Here is an 18,917-nt window from a genome sequence, read left to right on the forward strand (position 1 = left end):
TCCAGGGCACAACTCTTTTCTCTAAGTGTTTTAAATCTCAATGTACGCAGCTACAGATAATGTTAGAGCACTTCATATGCATTTTTACCAACTATCCCTTCAATAATCACTAAATGAGAAAACTGTGGTTTTTAAAAGTTATGTCTAGCTGCGCAGCATCACAGACACTGCGACAAGGCTCTAGCAGTGCTGAACCAAGGACACCTGGTTATGGCAGAAGAGGGGCTGTAACCAATTTTAGTTACTATCCTTGTCCTGGAGTTGCTGAGAATCTTGGAATCAAGCTACACCATATTAAGATTATTTTTAATGCTCTAAACTTTAAAGTTATGAACTTAACTTAAAAAAAAAAAGAGTAAAGATCAACCAGGCCAAAAACAAAACAAAACAAAACAAACAACCAAACAACAAAAACAAACTCTTGATAGTCAGCTTTAAAAAAGGTACTTGTCTGTTCATTAACAATTTAGTTAGGATTTTTCTACTTTTGGATTTGTTAAAAATTTGTACGAGCTTCTGTTTACCAGGGGTGAATGATATGGCTAAGTGTTTGCTGAGAATTGTGCAATCTCTGATTTATTCTCTCATTTTCAGCATCCAGAAAGTTGCTTTTGCCCAAGAGCACAGAGAGGAGATCCAAATAGCTTGGGTAGGCAGCCCCCTAGTACTTACAATGTCCCTTACTGCACCTTTCATTCTTTTCACTCTCAATTAAAGGTCAACATGGCTGCTCAAAAATATTTGTTTAAAAAGGCAATCATCTCAGCGGTTTGCCAAGCAAGATTATATTGCCACTTCACAGAATTCAATTAAACCCAGGACCAACCCGTGCATTTGTGAATTGAGGGAACAAGCATGACGGGTTCTTTTTTTCTTTCTTTTTCTGTTTCCTCTTTAAAAACTGCCATCCTCTGCCTGCTTATTGCACTGACTTCTGAGCAAAGCACTCTCTCTCTATGGCGTTTCTCCACCCTCCGTAGTCCAAGAATTATTTATGGCTCTGGGTTCAATTAGAAGCACGTTTAAACTGATCGCTTGTAACACTGAGAAGGGGCCACCCGTTAAGAGCGAGTGGGGGAGGGGCGAAGCAGAGATCACCCACCTCTCGTGCCAGTGCAGGTGACCGACCACCCACAATCACCTGGGTCTCCGATGCCTAAGTAGCTACTTCCGGGGCTCCAGGCACTTCCTCTCCAGGGACCCTGCCTCCTCCCCGCGTCCAGCACTTCCGCCCCAACCTGCTGCAGCCAGGCGATTCTGGTCTCCAGGATTTCAGATGAGAGCTGAAGGGTGACTGGGTTGCAAAAATGCACGAAATCGAGCTTCTCCGGCCCCCTTGCCCTTCACACACTGTACCCGTTTAAAGCCAATGAAAAGTGGCAACGCATATTTGAGGACAACTAAATAACCATTTAATAGGCTCAGGTTTTGAATCAGTGATGGTCATGTATGTACTGATCATTCTAACCCAACCTTTCTCTGCATTCATCCATTCATTAGTTTAACTGCTGCCCTTCTCCTTTGGGTCCAGGCTGAGCTAAACTGGTAGGTCTAGTCTATTCAATCTAAAATCGTGTTGTCAAGACATCAGGTACTGGGCTAAGTGTTTTGAAAGGAGAGAATATGGACCTATGAGAAGATGAATATTTTCTAATTTTAGAAATTTAGGCTTTTATTTTATTTATTTTTTATTTAGATATTTAGGTTCAGTGAGTCAGAGGCAGAACCTTCTAGTCCTAGGGGAGGGATAGGCTTGGAGGAACACAACATGGGTAATGCCATTGGATTGCCTAATAAAACTGAGAAATGGAGGGAGTCAGGAAAAGAGGTAGAGATAGGCTGAAGAGGGGGGACAAAATCTAGGCCCCAAAGGCTTTGTGCAATAAGCATCCATAGAAATTTTTGTTTGTCTGAAAAGATCACTCAGCTTTGGGAAAGAGCTGGAATATATATATGCAGAATACAGATAGACAAGCCAGGAGACTTTTGAGTAGCCCAAGGTTAAGGTATGGAATGAGTGGTCATACTGTAAATACTGTAGTGAGGAAGGTGACTAATAATAAGTGATACTCAAATACAGCATTTTTGATTGCTCATCAGAGACTGAGACTCATTAATTTGTTTAATCTGAGAGTGTTTCTATTATATATTACTAGAACCATTTTACAGATGAAGAAATGGAAGCTTACTAACTTATTCCCTAGTTCTGAGTGAGTAACTGAGAGCATTTGGATTCCACCTCATGTTGTTTAATGCTAATACCCATGTGTTTACTATACATTCAATATGTGTTTAGTGATTTTATTGAATTTCCTAAACAAACCATATTGATTACATTGATTAAGTGATATTGTTAGAACATATCTAGGAAGTAGAGTTTTTTTTTTTTAATTCTTCATTTCAATATTCACTGATAGAAGAAGGGATTTTGCAACAGTCAATAGGAACACCTATGATAATTTTTTGAGTTGAAACACAGATGAAGGTTTATCTTCCTGGTAGAAAATAAATGAAAAGGTCACTCTAAGTTACAGTTTCTCATAGAATATTTTATTTATTCATTTATTTTGCCCCCCCAGAATATTTTAAATAAGTTATCTTGGGTCTAGTTATAAACACCCTAGTGAAGGTAAATTCTTGTGTAATTTTAGTAAAAATCTTCCTAGAAATGTAACTCCCAAGATATGTAACTCTCAACTTCTAACTGCCTTCCTCAAATGAAACTTTATAAAGTAAGTTGGATTTACAAAATTTGGTTTCACGCACTGTAGGCAGTAACTTCGCAAAGGCCAACAATGAAGGCTTTCTTTTAGCATTTGAATTTGGATAAACTTCTCTAAGGGACCAAATTTCATGTATTTTCAGAATTTGAATTTAATTTGCAAAGCATTCTAGAATTATTCAGTACAAAACATGTTACCAAGACAGGTCGACAGCAAAGTCTCCTGAAACCACTGAGTATCCCTGAGAACTCACTGTGGCCAATTTCTCAGTAACTTTGGAAGTGCCTGGCTAAGGACTAAGAGTCCGAAGGCCCAGTTAAGTTGGGTAGAGAACTTATAATACCAGACATTTGAGCTGTGCTGAGGAAATGTTTGGAGTTTATCCAGGAAATAAATATTGTTTCCAGAGAATACTATGAAAGGAAAGGTCTCACCCGAATAATGAGTGTGAAGGGTTGACATTTCATGCCTGATGTCTCCGGACATAGTCTGAAGTGAAGCATGCTAAGGTGGTACTCAATGCGTTGATTAGGTTGGGATCAGCAGGTGCAATATCATTTGGTATGAACTGAGTGAAGCATGCAGGAAAGTGAGCCCCTCCCTAGAGGTTCCAGGACTGGGGGAAATATAGGCTCTATAGAGGAAGCGGGAGGTTCCTGCTGCCTTAGGAGTTAAGAAGACAATAGAGAGTTATTGCTATAATCACATTATTTGCCAATTGGGTTAACTTGGAAATATCCCTTTGTTAGGATTTTCTGTATCATACACAACAGCATCATAATTTATGTCCTTTGACATTATTTGTATATATCTGTGCCACCAGTTGCTTCAGTTCTCCCTGGTCTAGTCTTTTAAGAGAGTCAACATATCAAATACTCAGCCTATGTATTAAAAAGACTCAGTCTGTGATTTAAAAAGTTTGGGACATTCAATCAATTTTTCCCCTCTCATCTTAATTAAAAAGTTATTTATATGACTACAAATTGATAGTAGTGTACAGGAGGTTCACTTCCTAACAAAGTCCCAACACAGAGATATAGACCAGGTCCCATGAGGTAGAACGTATGTTCACATGTATCCATATATTAGGACAAAATATATACCTGAAAGCAAAAGTACACAATAGTCTGTAGTGAGTCAGTATAAAGTTCATAATGAAATAGTGTCTACTTAGACTGAGATACCTTCATCACCTACTTCCTATTACAGTTTTCTCACTCATTTCAAAGCTAACCTCATCAAAGTAAGGATGCAAAAAGCTGAATAAGGGCTACAGACTGGCATACTTTAAAGATGACTCTTTAGTCATTATCAGGTCACCCCATCCGTTGGGGCCTTGATTAGGGAGTCCTGAGATTCCCAAACAGACATGATGGGCCTATACCTCGAATAAATCCCTCTCTCCAGTGTTACTGGTCATTTCTATCAGGAACAACACAATAGACCCCTTTGTGCCCCACCTCCTAGGACCTTGCCCTCAACTTGTATCAACAATGGTAGAGAATATTCCATCCACTGAGGGAGGCTTGACAACATACTCTATGTAACACCTGAGGAAGGTGGGTCCTGATATTGGAGCAGCTTAGAATGTTCCTACTCATGACCATAGAATGTGAGCTCAGATCTACAGGGATGCAGAGGTCACATAGGCTCCTAAGGTGACTATGGGCCCCAGATCACATCAAATCGATGGGGTTTACAGTCAACAATATTTATACCCATTTACCATATTATGGAGCTACTCTCTTCCCTGATCCAGCTTTCTGGTCCTTTTTCCAGCCATGACATCATCTCCCCAGACAATAACTAGGATCCACCTGCATATCAGATTTCAAACTCAGGCAAAAAATAAATAAATAAATAATGAAACAAAACAAAACAAAAAAACAGCAAAAAAAAAAAAAAAAAAAAAAAAAAAAAAAAAAAAACCCAACACACTACTATAGCCACAGGCCCTTTGGAATATAACTAAAATATTCCTACTAGCTATCTACAAAATGGAGACTCCCCAACTCTTCATTTTCACTATTCCAGCCTTTAGGTTCATGATTGGTCAACAATTTGTTTGGCTTTGTATGTTAACACTCTTTTCAGCCACCAGGTTCCAGATGCTAGTATGATGCCAACCAGACTTCCCTAGACATACAACCCCACCAATGTGTCCTAGAGCTCCACTTACCCACAGTCTTTCCCCCACTTGGGAAAGAGAAAGACAGGCTGGGAGTATGGATGGGCCTGTCAACACCCATGCTCAGTGGGGAAGCAATTACAGAAGCCGGACCTTCCACCTTCTGCATTCCACAATGACCTTGGGTTCATACTCCCACAGGGTTAAAGAATAGGAAAGTTAACACAGGAGGGGATGGGATACAGAGTTCTGGTGATGGGAATTGTGTGAAGTTGTACCCCTCTTATCCTACGATTTTGTCAATGTTTCTTTTTTATAAATAAAGAACTAAAAATATATTATTTCCAAAATAACAAAGGAAAAATGTAAAAGCAAAATTAATTAACATTTATTCAGTGCAATCAAACATAAACTTTAAAACAATTTTTTTTACGGTAAGATGCTTTTACAGAGGGAGAATTCTTCAATATTCGTAAGTGTTGAGAAATCACAGTATATTTTAAAGTAGTTACTTTAGTTAGATAATTTCAAAAGCAAAACTGAAAGTTCTCTGAAACAACATTATTAGGTTTGGGATGTATACACATTTTAATATTTTTCTAGTGATATGAAAGTAAAAGTGTTTAGACAGTATAAAGGTCTCAGTATAGCCATGAGCTTTGGACTGTGTTCCTCACTGAAAATGGACTTGTCATACTTCTTTGATATTTATCTTATACTCTAGGTTTGAACTTCAGTTTTAGAATATGACCTGGGACTCTGGATAGGATTAGTAAACAGTTTTCAGTGTTCTGGTGTATCATTTTGAAGTCTCTTACTTAAGATCTGCCACCTCTAAGGCTAGTGCCACAACTGAAGCCAAAACCTGTTCTAGAGAAAATCTGTATGTTTAACCTGGACTTTGATTCCTACAATAATCTCACAGATAATTTATTATTTTTTCATTTTTTATTAGTGATTTAATATTGATTTACAAAATTACATGTCAACAGGGGTATAGTTTCACACTGTTCCCACCACCAGAGTTCTGAATCCCCATCCCTCCATTGCAAAACACCATGATTCTCCCAAGGTTCCAGACATGGGTTAACCATCATGTCTTCATTTGTATATAATTATTACCCCCTTTTTATTCCAGGTCCAGTCCTCTCTTCCATTCCAATCCACACATAACCCTATTACTACATCCAAATATCTCTCCCCTTTCTCCTTCTCTCTTTGGGTCCTGATGGAGCTGGAGTTCAGAGCCCTCTTATCCTCTTCCTTCTATCACTTCTTCCCCACTGGGAGTATGGATCAAAATTGTTTTGGAGTACAGAAGGTAGGAGTTGTGGCTTCTGTATTTGCTCCTCCACTGGACTTGGGCATTGGCAGTTTGATACATACCCCTAGCCATATTCTATCTTTCCCTAGTATGGTAGAGCTCTAGAGAGGTGAGGTTCTGGGATAAATTAGTGAGGTCGTCTGCCCAGAGAAGTCAAGATGGAATCATGCTAGCATCTGCAAGTTGGTGTCTGCAAGGTGATAGGACATAAAACGAGACAAAGTGGTTAATGAACAGGAACCAAAAATTAGCAACAGAATAGATGAAATTAGGGATCTTAGGGTGTTAAGAAGTCCATTTTAGGGATGTTTCTAGGGGCCCACAAATATTCTAGTTTTTGCTTGAGTTTGATATCTAGGATGAAGATGGATAAAAATTTGTCTGAGAAAATGGTTTCAGAGTAGAGAAAAGGGCTAGAGAGTTGAATTAGGGCAGAGAGTAGCTCCCATTCTTGAAAATATTCTATGGATAGAATTAAATATTTACCTCCATCTACCTGACCCAGGGTGTGTGTGTATATATATATTTAGCAATAGAGTCTGTGTAGCCTCTGAATCCCTATTGGTCTGAGCTTGCAGCTTAGCTGGAAACATTGCAGGCTGCACCTGTTTCAGGACCAGTGTTCCTCAAGTGGCATGGCAAGACCACTGGCCTCACTTTGGATACTGGGGCAGTCTCTACCATAGCTGCTTTATGGTGAAGGTAAGGTCCTGGGAAGACCCACAAAAGAGCTTGTGATGACGTTCCTGACAGAAGTGACCAGTGGTGGTGCAGAGAGGGATCCATTAGAGGTCTAAGTTCATCATATTTGTAAAGGAATCCATGGATTCCCTGACTAGGGCCTCAGATGATGAGGTGGTGTGATATTGACCAAAAAAGTCATAAATACCATGATTATCCATCATCTTCTACAGATGACATGGAGTCACTACCACTTGTACCTCCACCAAGAGCTAGATTACAGAATGTAAAAACAGGCATATTCAACCCTGTCCTCTTAGCTTTATCTCTGGAAAAAGATAAAGTCTTTTGATAGTAGTACCTTCCCCTGAGAATGCCTTAGATATGGGGTTAGAGAGATAGCACAATGGTTATACAAAAGACATTCATGCCTGAGGGTTTGAGGTCCCAGGTTCAATCCCCAGCACTACCATATGCAAGAGCTGAGTAGTGCTCTAGTCTCAGTCTCTCTCTCTCTCTCTCTCTCTCTCTCCCTCTCTCACCTTTCTCTCTGTATTTCTAGCATTAAAGTAAACAGAAATCTCATCTGCTATATTTTTACATTTACGTTCCTGCTTACTAAACAATTTATTCTGCTTTATATCTTAATGCTTTTCAGCCACCAAGTTGCAGATGCTATCATGACACTAACTTGACTTCCCTGAGTAGACATCTTCACCAATGAGCCCTGGAACCCTACCTCCCCCGAGCCCTACCCTACTAAGGAAAAATAGAAACAGGCTGGGGGTATGGATCCACTTGTCAATGTCCATGTCCAGCAGAGAAGTAATTATAGAAGCCAGAACTCCCATCTTCTGCACCCCATAATGATTCTGGGTCCATTATCCCAGATGGATAAAGAATAGGGAAGCTTCCAATGGAAGGAATGGGATACGGAACTCTGGTGGTGAGAATTGTATGGAATTGTACCCCTCTTATCCCACAATCTTGTCAATCATTATTAAATAACTAGTAGAGAAAGAAAGAAAGAAAGAAAGAAAGAAAGAAATATATTTCAGCAGATAGTGAATGGCACATCAGCTTCACTATACAGTAACCTAGCTCTTTACTTCCACTCAAAAAACATGCTGATTTTTGACTAGGAGATATAGTCTCAGTAATTGCCACAATTGGGTGATGTAATCATAATGGTTGAAGTATCTAGAAACATGGTAGGCTTTCTTCGTTGGTCTTTTCTGGGTCTTTATGGTGAATTGATTTGTTTAATCTCACAAGGATCTCATCTTCAGCACTGCATACTCGGCAGGAAATAATCTGTAAGGTCCAGATATTGTGTTATGTTTAAGGTCATGGAGAAAAACAGTGGCAACTTTCCAGAGAAAAGATAGGATTCTGAATCTGGATGTGTTGGGTCAGCAGGGTTACTGTTGATTCCTCCAGGCCAGACATTACAGGAAGCAGAATTATAAGCCTGCCTTACTAGGGGAGAATGGACCTCAGGCTCCTGATTTCTATATCCCTTGACATTTAAGAAACTACTCTTGTGCCAGCCATTCAGAGGAGAGTGAAGAAAAATTTAAAAGGAGGAAAATCTTTATTTGTTTTAAGGCTTGCTCGGTAATCCACTTATACCATTTACATTAGTTAAAGAATCTTGTGTGTAAACACCATTAATTATGTAGTATAAAAGTCAAATAAAAAAAGCTAAAAAATAGAGGTAACTGTATAAGAAATTAGTATAGTTTGAGTATATATATATATATTATAAAGAGACTTTAGACATTTCTATTTTATTGAGGGAGGTGGATTTGTGACTTTTCTATTGTTTATAAGCTACCAGGATGGAACTAACTGAAATGATATTTTACAGATGGCTACCAAAGCTGTTAACATTTAAGCCCATATACTAGCAATGACATGGTTTTCACAGGGGCCTTGACTCATACCCCTGTCCGTGTTTATCTAGAACAAACTCCCACCCCCTCATGTGTGGTGAGAGGGTGGGGGGATTTGAATTGAGTGTTCCATGAATTTCCTCATACAGTTTGCTGGAGCAGTGCCATTATTGACTACTCCAATATCAGTAGCCTCTAATGTATTCTCAAGTGCAGTAACAGAAGACTGTTGATATCTGTGCTAAACACGATGAATTGTGTGTAGCCTACTAGGCACCAAGAAAGGCAGAAACTAAAGCTATTGAGGATATATGGCAGGAGAATCTTGTAGTAACAACAGTGTATATTTATATCATGTTGTGTAGTATTTCAAAGGGGTTTTACATTGCCTTTTGTAGTGTTTCAAAAGTTTTCTTGAATATTGTTTAATTTGATCTTTCACAGTAGTACTGCAAGTAGCATATATATTTTTACCAGCCCCCCTTTACAGACAAGGACATTGAAGCTTATGGAGGTAGATCACAATAAGCTAAAGACTGGAAACAATTTCCTAACTCTTATCTGTATTTCTTTTTAAGTATAAGAATAGTTTAGTTCATAGATATCTGTTGTGGTGTGAGGCCTCTTTTTTTTTATTAGGAGATTAATGGTTTACAATACAGTTGTTGGCACATGGATACAGTTCTACAACTCGCTGTGATAGGTGTCATGTAAAATACTCTCACTTTCAACTTAGGTCCTTTTCCATCATCATGTAACTGAACCTGACAATTCCTGCACCTCCCGTCCTTCTCCTTGTCCTTCTTCCCCTGAGTCCTTTGCATTGGTGCAATGCACCAAACCAGTTCAAATTTTACTTTATGTTTCCTCTTTTTTTTTTTTTTTTTAAGAGTCCAGTCATTACGTCATTCTACATATGACATTCCTGTGATACATCAGAAGCCTGGTTTGGGAAATCCCTCTGCCTCAGGGAGTCTAGAAGCCACCAATTATCTGAAATTACTTTGCTTAAAACAACCCTGAATCTTTTTTTAAAATTTCTTTATTGGGGAATTAATGTTTTACATTCGATGGTAAATACAATAGTTTGAACATGCATAACATTTCCCAGGTTTCCATGTAACAATACAACCCCCACTAGATCTTCTGTCATACTTTTTGGACCTGTATTCTCCCTCCACACACACACGTACCCCAGAGTCTTTTACTTTGGTGCAACATGCCAATTCCAGTTTTCGTTCTTGTTCCTTAAGTTCTTACCATGAATGAGATCATCTCATATTTGTCCTTCTCTTTCTGATATATCTCACTTAACATGATTCCTTCAAACCTCATCCAAGATGAGTTGAAGAAGGGAATTCATCATTTTGAATAGTTGAGTAGCATCCTACTATGTATATACACATCACATCTTCTTAGTTACTCATCTATTGTTAGACACCTATGTTTTTCCATGTTTGGGTTAATACAAATTGTGCTGCTATGAACATAAATCTCTTTGTATGGGTGTGTTTGTTTCCTTAGCTTATCATCCCAGGAGTGAAATTGCCCAGTTATTGGCTAGATCCATTTCTAGCTTTCTGAGAGTTCTTTAGACTGCTTTCCACTGGTGTTGGCCTAATTGACATTTCCACTAGCAGTGTATAAAAGTTCCTTTACCCCCACAACCTCTCTGACATTTGTTGTTATATCCTTTCTGATGTATGACATTCTCACAGGAGTGAAGTGATATCTTATTGTTGTCTTTATTTATATTTCTCTGATAATCTATGACTTTGAGAATTTTTTCATATGTCTGTTGGCCCTTTGGATCTCTTCTTTGGTGAATATTCTGTTCATATCCTTTCCCCAATTTTGGATGGGGGTGTGAGAGATCTTTAAGAACAATTGAGAACATTTACATCATTTCCTGAGGGAAAGTTTTGTTTTATTTAGAGACACAGGAAAAGACTTGAAATGGGAAATGTTTTTTATTTTTATGGATTAAACAAATATTTTATATTATGAAAGAGAATAGTTTTATCACAATATAAAGAGAGAAAAAGAAAAGTAAAAAGTGCATTTTTCTTCCCTGTATGATTCATACTTAGCTTAGTAGTCTTGTCTAGACAAAATAGTGTGGCCAATCTGTAAGTTGGGGAAAAAAGACATCATTATCCTCAAATATGCCCAACTGTGCAGCAGGAGGTGTCTTCCATAGAGTTGAAGTTAGTTATGATTAGTCAAATGAATTCTTAGGGATACTTCTGTTCCAAGCATCTTTAGAATCATGCTTAAATATTGTCTTCTATCATTGTTTATCTGTGCACAGCAAAATTATTTATTCAGAATAATGCTTACTGAGTACCTGTTATGTGCACCACTAGACACAATATCCAGTCTGGTATGGAAACAAAATGGTGTTCCCCTTTCTGTAGGGGAGCTTAAGTAGGGGAGATAAATGCTCATCAAATGATCACATCAGCAAATATTTACTACACTTATCCCTCCATAGAAAGCAAAACCAGTTGCTGATGAGGTAACTAGAAATTGTAGAGCAGTATATATGTATGTAGATAGCCTCAATTACACACACACAGACTCACATAAAACAGAGACTTTGCATCATTTTTTCTTGCATGTGTATCATTTACGATTTCTAATTTCAGATACTTTAGAGTGAGAACCTAAAAGATACTTGTGAAGAAATTTGAAATCATTTAGATCCCTCCTCCCCCACTTCCTGCAATCTTTTATTTTTTAATTTTAAAAAATATTTTATGAGAGAGAGAGAGAGAGAGAGAGAGAGAGAGAAAGAGAGAGAGAGAGAGAGAGAGAGGGAGAGAGGAATGAAAACAGAAACACCAGAGCACTGCTCAGCTATGGCTTATGGTAGTATGGGGGATAGAACCTGGAACTTTTGGAGCCTCAGGTATGAGAATCTGTTTGTATAACCATTATGCTATCTCCCCCACCCTGCAATCTTTTACAATTGTCTTGCTTATGACTGATTTAAGAACAATTTTCCCCCAGGTCTTCCAACTCTTTGAAAAGCATTTAACTTAATTTTCATAGAAACAACAACTCTCTTTTTATGCTCATATCTGATCAGTTTATGTGATATTTAATTAAACAATATAATTATAGTAATCAAGTACAACTGCTGTAAACAAGTTTCTGAGCATAGAGCTTAGTTATGGGGGAGGGTTGGTGGACATGTTGAGGATATTGGACAGCAAAAACCACAAACATTTATTTATCATACTCCGGGCCATCAGTCAATACATTTTAGAAATGTATTTTTAAAACATTGTTAATTCCCTGATGAGATCAATTAAAAGAGTTTATATTGTAATTAAAATTAATAAACATTATTAAGAAAAAGTTATAAAATATGTTATTGGGGGATATAACTTTTAATATATAACTTTTAAAGTGTCAGAAAAGGTTTCTTTCTTTTTAAAAATATTTATTTATTTACTCCTTTTTTTGTTCCTCTTTTTTTATTGTTGTAGTTATTGATGTTATTGTTGTTGTTGGATAGGGCAGAGAGAAATGGAGAGAGGAGGGGAAGACAGAGGGGGAGAGACACCTGCAGACCTGCTTCACTTCCCTCAGTCACTCTAGCTACTTGATTAATTACACAAAAGAAAGTAAGCTATATCTCCAAATCCCTTTTAACATTATTGTCAACACCTTGATAATTTTTAGAAATAAAATACTGTATACAATTTAACAAAAATATATATAAACTTAAGGACAATTGTTGCCATGACAACCTCTATTAGAATCAATAGGTAAAATTCAGTAGCACTTAAGGTTAATGTATATCCCACATAAACCCTAGATCCACTTTCTCCCTAACTTGAGGCCAGACCCTATAAACCCAATGTTGGTTTGGATACAACAATTTAACAACTGGAGAAAGTCTAAGTTCTTCAGATAAAGGACAATAAAGCTTCTTAAGGGCAAGAGACTGGCTCCCTTAATGACGGCCTTTTTGGTCAATACCAGACCACCCCATAATCTGGAGTTTTAGTCAGGGAATCCTTGGATTCCCATATAGATATGATGGGCCTAGACTTCTAATAGATCCCGCTCTCCACCATCTCTTGTCACTTCCAACAGGGATGTCATCATAAGTCCTCTTGTAGGCCTCTCCAGGCCCATGCCCTCACTATAAAGTAGCAATGGTAGGGACTGTCTCACCCTCCAAAGGGAGGCTGGGTCATCCTCTGCCACTAGTCTGGAAATGAGTGCAGCCTAGAATGTTTCCAGCTGTGACCATGGACTGTAAGCTCTGACTGACTGGGACTCAGAGGTTACAAAGGCTCCTGTGCTAACTATGAATAGATATGGGCCCTAGGTAAAATTGATGGGGGCAAACAGTTAATTTTATACATAGATTTTGTTCAACTTTAGGAGCTACTCTCTGCCCTAATTCAGCTTTCTAGCCCTATTCTCAACCCTGACACCATCTCCCCAGTCAATATATATATATATATATATATATATATATATGTATACATATATATATATATATATATTTATTTTCCCTTTTGTTGTCCTTGTTGTTTTTCATTGTTGTAGTTATTATTGATGTCATTATTGTTAGGACAGAGAGAAATGGAAAGAGGAGGGGAAGACATAGAGGGGGAGAGAAAGACACCTACAGACCTGCTTTACCGCCTGGGAAGTGACTTCCCTGCAGGTGAGGAGCCAGGGCTTGAACCGGAATCCTTACTCTGGTCCTTGTGCTTTGTGCCACATGCACTTAACCCACTGTGCTACTGCCTGACTCCCCCCAGCCAATAGTTTTTAGTCCACCTGCTTCTTAGTTATTGGGCTCAGGCAAAAATTACTCAAGTCATGGGCCATATACCTAAAATAGACTTCCTAGCTTTCTCCCACCTGAAGTCCCCTAATTTTATTTATTCTAGTTTTTTGGCTCCTGCTTATTAAACAATTTATCCTGCCCTACACTTTATCTACTTTTATCCACCAAGTTGCAGATGTTATTATGATTACATCCTGACCTCTCTGGGCAGACTATCTTACATATGTGTCCTGGAACATCACCATTCTGGAGCCCTACCCCACTAGGGAAAGAGAAGCAGGCTTGGGTTATGCATAGACGTGCCAATTCTCATGTCCATCAGAGAAACATTTATAGAAGTCAGAACTCCCATCTTCTGCATCCAAAAAAGAATTTTGATCCATACTCCTAGAGAGATAAAGAACAGGGAAGTTTCAATGGAGGGGATTAGATACAGAACTCTGGTGGTGGGAACTGTGTGGAATTATACCCCTATTAGTTTACAATCTTGCAAATATTTTTTAAATCACTAATGGAAAATTAAAAAAATATTATCTAGGTGTGTGTAGGGGTTTGGGCATAGATGAAACACCCAGTTGAGCATGCACATTATCATGTGAAAGGATATAGATTCAAGCCCCTGATTACCACCTGCAAGGAGGAAATTTCATACGTGAAGAAGTAATGCAGGTGCCTTTTTCTTTTTCTTTCTCTTTCTCTTTGTCTTTCTTTCTTTCTTTCTTTCTTTCTTTCTTTCTTTCTCTCCCTCTCTTTATCTGTCTCTCTTTATACCCTTCCCTCTCTATTTTTCTCTATCCTATCAAATAAAAAGAGAAAGAAAAAAATGGCCATCAGGAATGGTGAATTTATTATGCAGGCACTGAGCTCTAGCAATAACCTTGGTTACAAAACAAACAAACAAACACCAGAACAGAATAATACCTAAGGAGGTTCCCGGAAGATGGTGGACTGAGAAGCTGCTAGTGGCTTGAGCTCTGACTACATCTTCTGGAAACGGTAGGATTTTCTGCCTTTAGTAGGCCAGTCAATAAGGGGTCCTAGTGGTGACACCAAGGAGGTGACTATAACTTAATTTGGGTTAAAAAAGAGTAGAAAAAAAAGGGGAAAATTTTTTCTTTCTTTTAAGTTATTAAGCACACCTCCTCCCCCTCCTCCCACCCCAAAACCAGTCCCTGGGGACCAGCTCCTAGCAGGCTCCCCTGCTGAGCCTCTTTCTTTACCAAAATTCTTGTCCCACCAGGGAGTATCATTCATTCTAAGTCTATACCCTTCTGAAACCTCTGGCCTCTTTTCTTTCTAAGTAGCCAACCCCACCCACCTCACCCCACATAGCTAATTAAATAATTAAAAATAAATAAATAAAAAAACTCCTTTCACTGCTCTTTTATGACTTTCCTTTTTCTTATCTTTTTCTTTTCTCTCTCTTTCTTTTTCTCATTCTTGTCATCCTTTCTTCCTTAATCCTACAGCTTCCAAAGCCACAGGCCCCATCCCCCACACTACCAAACAGTGTGCTTTTTTGAATTCACTGATACACATTTGGGAATTATTTTGGGGAAGAATTCTGACTCAGTGTGGACACTCACTGCGAGTATCTCTGCTCAACTTCCCTACCTCCTTTAGCTAACCCCTAGAATATACAGTGGATAGTAGATTTGCTTAACTGTCTATTTCAGCTATCCTTGTCTAGTCCTGAGGTTTTTTTGTTTGTTTGTTTGTTCGTTTTTCTCTTTCTTAACAATCAGCTGCCTCTGATAACAAGGTTTGAGGTAATCTGGGACAGGGTTTTTTTTTTCTTACCCTGCTCTATTTTATTATTAATATTATATAAAGGCATATATCTTCCCCCCCTTTAGGTTGATCAGAATTAACTCTTAGGGTATCTTTCATTGCTAGGGTAGTGGGCATCTTATCTATTGTGGGAGGAACTTGTCTCATTACTCCTACCTCCTCTACAGACTCTCCCCTCCCTCCTCCTCCTAGATAATTAAAAAATTAAATTAAATTAAAAATAATAAAAAAACTTTCCTTTCACTGATCTTTAATTACAGCTCTTTTTCTTCTATTTTCTCTTTTCTCTCTCTTGTCTCTCTTTTTTTTTATCTTGTCATACACTTCTTCCTTCCTTCTTCTTTGCCTTTCTGAATTTGTGAATTATTTTGGGGAAGAAATCTGACTCAGAGTGGACTCTCTATGTGTGTATCTCTGCTCTAGTTCCCTTTCCCCTCTTGTTACCCCTAGAATATACAGTGGATAGTAGATTCACATAACTGTCTATTCTTGCTATCCCTTCTTTCTTTTCTCTTTCTTCTTCACTGGGATTTGGTTACTATTTTTTCACGGACTGGAGAAATTGTTTGGCTAACTGGTAGTGATTAAACTGCTTCAATACTTGCTTCAGTTGCTACTGTAATTCCTGAGGTTGGTGAGTACAATTGTCATAAAGGTATTTAGTACAGTGTTGCTTGTGCTCAAGACACAACAACTGAGGAACAACAGAGCATAAAAAAAGAAACACATAAATCAAAAAAATGGGTGGATCAAAAACAAATAAAACTGCTACTCCAATGAAGGAAGACAAGAGCCCAGAAGAAACTACAAATCAGCCAGAAGTAACCATAGATAAGAAAAGTATGCAAGCAATAATAAACTTATTAATCACAGAAATGAAAACAACATTGGAGGAAAGGGATGGCAGTATTAGGGAAACAACAGTTGAGACCCCCAAGGAAAATACTGATTATCTTGAGGCAATTAGAGAACTGAAAGCTGAAATAGCTGTAATGAAGAAAGAAGCTGAGGCAAGGGAAAGCAGACTAACAGAAGCAGAAAACAGAACTAGTCAGACAGAGGATGAGTTAGAGAAAACTAAGAAAGAGGTGAAAGAGCTTACAAAGAGATTGAGAGACACTGAAAACAACAACAGAGACATACGGGATGATCTCAAAAGAGGTAACATTCGCATAATTGGCCTGCCAGAGGAAGAAAGAGAGGAAGGGGAAGCAATCATTCTAGAGGAAATAATAGAAGAAAACTTCTCAGACCTGAATAACAGAAAGGACATCAAGATTCAAGTGGCCCAGAGAGTACCAAACAGAATCAACCCAGACCTGAAGACACCAAGACACATCATAGTCACAATGAGAAGTAGTAAGGATAAAGAAAGGATCCTAAAGTCTGCAAGAGAGAAACAAAAAGTCACATACAAAGGAAAACCCATAAGATTATCTGCAGACTTCTCCACTCAAACTCTAAAAGCCAGAAGAGAATGGCAAGATATCTATTGAGCCTGAATGAAAAAGGGTTTCAACCAAGGATAATATATCCTGCTAGACTTTCATTCAAACTAGATGGAGGGATCAAAACCTTAGACAAACAACAGTTAAAGGAGGCAACCACTGCCAAACTGGCCCTGAAAGAGGTTCTAAAACACCTCTTATAAACAAGAACATCACTATAATACTGGCAATATATCAGAGCAAACAAAAAAATTTTTTTTGAATAATGGCACTACAATACAATAAATCCATAATATCAATAAATGTCAATGGCTTAAACTCACCAATCAAAAGGCACAGAGTTGGGGTATGGATCATAAAACATAACCCAACCATATGCTGCTTGCAGGAATCCCATCCGTCACAACAAGATAAACACAGACTTAAAGTGAAAGGATGGAAAACTATTATACAGGCTAACAGACCACAAAAAAGGGCAGGAACAGCCATTCTCATCTCAGACACGATAGATTTTAAATTAAATAAAGTAATAAAAGATAGGCAAGGACATTACATAATGATTAGAGGATCAATCAGCCAAGAAGACTTAACAATTATTAACATCTATGCACCCAATGAGGGACCATCTAAATATGTTAAGCACTTACTTCTTCTTCTAGTGTTTCCCCTTCTTCTGTAGCCAGTCAGCAGCGTCAGGTTGAGCCTGATGTCTGCTTGTTGCTGGCTTTGAAAGTGACTGGGATCCATGTGGATTCAGTCAGCTAGGAAGGATCGTCAGTTTCCCCAATAAATGGGTACTCAAGGGATGCACCACGAGAAGGTCGATCCAATGCATCCCAAACACTTACTGAAAGAATTTCAAAAATACATCAAGAGTAATACAATAATAGTGGGAGACTTCAATACCCCAGACTAGACCTCTTGTACTTTTTCAGAGTCCTTCACCCCAAAAAACAGGAATACACCTTCTTTTCAAATCCACATAACACAGACTCAAGGATAGACCACATGTTAAGCCACAAAGGCAGCATCAATAAATTCAAGAACATTGAAATCATCTCAAGTATCTTCTCAGACCACAGTGGAGTAAAACTAACATTTAACAACAAACAAAAAATTATTAAAAGTCACAAAATTTGGAAACTAAACAACATACTCCTTAAGGACCACTGGGTCAGAGATTCACTCAAGCAGGAAATTCAAATGTTCCTGGAAACAAATGAAAATGAAGACACAACCCAACAAATTTTTGGGACACAGCTAAAACAGTACTGAGAGGGAAACTTATAGCCATACAATCACATATTAAACACCAAGAAGAAGCTCAAATGAACGACCTTACTGCACACCTCAAGGGCTTAGAGGAAGAGGAACAAAGGAACCCTAAAGCATCCAGAAGGATAGAAATCACTAAAGTTAGAGCAGAAATAAACAACATCAAAAATAAAAGAACCATACAAAAGATCAATGAAGCCAAATGTTGGTTCTTTGAAAGATTAAACAAAATTGACAAACTCCTAGCCAGACTCACCAAAAAAAAAAAAAGAGAGAAGACTCAAATTCATGGAATTGTAAGCGATGGAGGAGATATCACATCTGGCACCACAGAAATCCAGAGAATCCTGCAAAACTTCTATGAAGAACTATACGCCAACAAGCTAGAGAATCTGGAAGAAATGGAACAATTTCTAGAAGCATATGTCCTTCCAAAACTGAACCAAGATGATCTACAAAATCTAAATGCACCAATCACAGATAAAGAAATTGAAACCGTTATTAAGAACCTCCCCAACAACAAAAGTCCTGGACCAGATGGCTTCACAAATGAATTCTACAAAACTTTCAGGAAACAGTTAGAACCCACACTTCTTAAGCTTTTCCACAAGATTGAAGAAACAGGAATACTCCCTTCCACCTTCTATGAAGCCAACATCACCCTGATACCAAAAGCTGATAGGGACAGAACAAAAAAGTAAAACTACAGACCAATATCTCTGATGAACATAGGTGCCAAAATATTAAACAAGATCTTGGCCAACCGGATACAGCAACATATCAAAAAGATTGTTCATCACGACCAAGTGGGATTCATCCCAGGAATTCAAGGCTGG

At 38.2% G+C, this 18,917-nt stretch overlaps 1 protein-coding gene across 4 annotated transcripts in view; it reads right to left on the bottom strand.

Annotated features, from left to right (window-relative positions):
• The window catches only part of C2H5orf63 (chromosome 2 C5orf63 homolog), a 30,174-nt gene extending 28,841 nt beyond the window's left edge, over nt 1–1,333 (bottom strand). For 2 of the 4 annotated variants that reach the window (XM_007527981.3, XM_060177523.1), the window contains exon 1: nt 1,103–1,332. The gene's annotated coding sequence lies outside the window, so the exon portion shown is untranslated. Of the gene's footprint in view, nt 1–1,102 lie in introns of all 4 variants that reach the window. The other 2 variants (XM_016190149.2, XM_060177524.1) reach the window with 2 other exon arrangements.
• Nucleotides 1,334–18,917: the final 17,584 nt, after the last annotated feature.

This window comes from Erinaceus europaeus, chromosome 2 (assembly GCF_950295315.1).
Source record: "Erinaceus europaeus chromosome 2, mEriEur2.1, whole genome shotgun sequence".
In the NCBI taxonomy this organism is placed as follows: domain Eukaryota; kingdom Metazoa; phylum Chordata; class Mammalia; order Eulipotyphla; family Erinaceidae; genus Erinaceus; species Erinaceus europaeus.